Source organism: Pelophylax lessonae (assembly GCF_965119305.1).
Source record: "Pelophylax lessonae genome assembly, chromosome: 1".
In the NCBI taxonomy this organism is placed as follows: Eukaryota; Metazoa; Chordata; class Amphibia; order Anura; family Ranidae; genus Pelophylax; species Pelophylax lessonae.
This window is the reverse complement of record NC_138768.1, coordinates 64476348-64479401: the sequence shown is the minus strand read 5'-3', so window position 1 is coordinate 64479401 and position 3054 is coordinate 64476348. Positions and strand designations below refer to the sequence as shown.

General features: G+C 46.1%; 1 pseudogene across 1 annotated transcript; it reads left to right on the top strand.

Annotated features, from left to right (window-relative positions):
- Positions 1-1555: 1555 nt before the first annotated feature.
- Positions 1556-2613, top strand: LOC309569770 (phosphatidylethanolamine-binding protein 1-like; annotated as a pseudogene). Its single transcript has 2 exons — positions 1556-2031; positions 2393-2613. The product of its transcript is annotated as a phosphatidylethanolamine-binding protein 1-like (transcript).
- Positions 2614-3054: the final 441 nt, after the last annotated feature.

Below are 3054 nucleotides of genomic sequence, written 5' to 3'. Positions count from 1 at the left end.
TATCAGTGCCACGTGTCAGTGTCCACCAGTGCCACTAATCAGTGTCCACCAGTGCCACGTATCAGTGCCACGTGTCAGTGCCACGTATCAGTGTCCACCAGTGCCACGAATCAGTGTCCACCAGTGCCACGTATCAGTGTCCACCAGTGCCACGTATCAGTGTCCACCAGTGCCACGTATCAGTGCCACGTATCAGTGCCACGTATCAGTGTCCACCAGTGCCACATATAAGTGCCACATATCAGTGTCCACCAGTGCCACGTATCAGTGCCACGTATCAGTGCCACTAATCAGTGTCCATCAGTGCCACGTATCAGTGCCACGAATCAGTGTCCACCAGTGCCACGAATCAGTGTCCACCAGTGCCACGTATCAGTGCCACGAATCAGTGTCCACCAGTGCCACGTATCAGTACCATGAATCAGTGTCCACCAGTGCCACTTATCTGTGTCCACCAGTGCCACTCACACAGACCAAGCAGAGATAATGGAATATATATACCATTACATATATAATATAATATATACCATATAGGCATGGCTGCAATGTGGGGAATGCCTGGCTAATCTCTTTCTTCTTCCTGGAAAGTCTGATAACAAGTCGCTTCAATTAAGATAAGGAGGTGACTCCCATTGAAGTATATGGGACAATTTGGATCACAGGTCGCCTCAAAGTAGTACAGGACCCTTTTCTGAAGTCGGAGCGACTTCAGTAGTGCCAATTATGATGGCACTGATTGATTAACATTGCTTTTGTTATGTCAAGCGACCTGGGGCTACACAAGTCGCCTCACAAGTCGCTCTAGTGTGAATGGGCTCTTATTGAGTTATTTTCAGTTAAGAAAAAAACAAAACAAAATAAGAAAAACAAAAGAAAGATCAACCTACATATGTACTGTAGGGAAAGTACAATCACAAATATAATGTTTGTCCCACTATTAACAATTCGATCAACCATGGCGATAGTACATTTCTCAAACAACAAGCCGCCATTATATTCAAATAACACTTTCTGTTGTCAATGTTATTAATTGGCCAGCACCTTTAACCCCTTTCCAACCAGCATTTTAACATTTACTGCTGGCCCCCTGCTGCTCGTGCTGTGCTTGGACACATCACAAGTTTGACAGTAGGCTCACAGCCAATGATTTTGGCTGTGAGCCTGCTGATGGCTGTGGCCAACCACAGCACAGAGATCTGTGTGTGTTAGTAAACATACAACACAGATCTACAGTAGCTGGTTCTGCTTCCTGAGCTCACTTACCATTCAGATTTGAGAACAGGAAGCAAAGCCAGCACACATACACTTGTTAGGCATATAAGTAACTCCTTGTTCCCCCCCCCCCTCCTGATCACCCCTGTCACCCAGCCAGTGTTATTGGTACAGTGAAAGTGTACAGTATTATCACTGATCACTGTAGTAATGTCACTTGTGAGGTCAGATAGTGTCAGAGTCAGTAATTGTCCCTCCAGTGCCAGTTAGTGTCAGTCCCTTATTGCCCATCACGCTGTCACAGTCACACTGTCTCATTAAGGAAGAAAACAAAAATAGAGCCGATCGCTGAGCAGGATGCCGGTAGACGTGTCACAGTGGTGCGGGGCTCTGGCCCTGGACGAGGTGGACAAAAAGCTGTCACACCCGCTTAGTGTGAGCTACGGGTTGCTGGGCATAGAGGAGCTGGGCCAAGTGCTCACCCCCACACAGGTACAGAACCGCCCTTCAAGCATTTCATGGGAAGGAATGGATAGTAACAAACTGTACTCTCTTGCAATGACAGATCCTGATGCACCAAGCAGAAAAAAATCCAAAATTCAGGGAATGGCACCACTTTCTTGTTGTGAACATGAAAGGGAATGACATCAGCAGTGGTTGTGTCCTGTCTGATTATGTAGGCTCAGGTCCAGCAAAAGGAAGTGGTCTCCATCGTTATGTCTGGACTGGTTGGTATATGAGCAGAAGGAGCCACTGAAATGTGATGAGCGAATTCTGACCAACCGCTGTGTTGAACACAGAGGATGCTTTAATGCACAGGTGTCAAACACAAGGCCCGCGGGCCGAAACCGGCCCTCCGGGCCATTTCATGTGGCCCTCGCACCTCTCCTGCAGCTGCAGGAGAGCTCCAGCCCTCCTCCAGACCCTGTGCTTTCTGCTTTCCAGCAATGCCTCCAGCTTCTTCCTAGCAGCAGCATAAGGTAAGGGTGGTGCACTGAAATATAAGGGAGGGTGGGGGGCTCAACCTCTGATGGTGGGGAGGCTCCTGACGTCTTATGTAAGGGTATGGGATGCTCTGAACATCTAGTCTTACAGATATAACCGGCCCTTTTGAGGATAATCGTATTGCTGATTCGGCCCTCGATTAAATTGAGTTTGCCACCCCTGCTTTAATGTGTCTACTTTCCCCAAGAAGTATGGCCTGAGAGCCCTTGTTGCTGGGAATTGCTACCAGGCCGAGTGGGATGTTTGTGTCCCCAAGCTGTATGAACAGCTTAGCTCCTAAAACAAAACAATCTCCAGATTTTTCCTGGTTTTGCACCTAATTGTTGAAACCACAAGTTTCAAAAAGCCAATCATTTCACAGCACCTGATCAGGATTTCCTCTGTTGAAGGTAAACAATTTTGCACTTAATTAAGGGCCCATTTTGTGGTCCTTTCATACTTAGGTGTTCTATTGTGATGCATTATGTCATGCATTCACGTGTGTTGCATTAAAGCAGCTCAACGATTTTAAATAGAATGCCAACACACCACACCAATTGAAAAAACATACATAACCCTTTTCACATTGGGTCATACTGTGCAATGTATTGGTGTACCATTCACACCGAATGGGACCACAATGCAACACACATAAGAGCAGGTGTGTTGCAATGATTTTTGGCAATGTACATATATGAATGGGTTCTCAAAGAGTTCAGCAGGATGAAAATGAAGAATCCCCAAACAGAGCAAAACCACAATTTTCAGTATTAAAGGTACCATATTAGCTGTCAGTCTCCAATCTAGGAAAGTTCTTAGGTTTTACTAACAAAGTAGGAATTCCAGAATGAAGAGGCA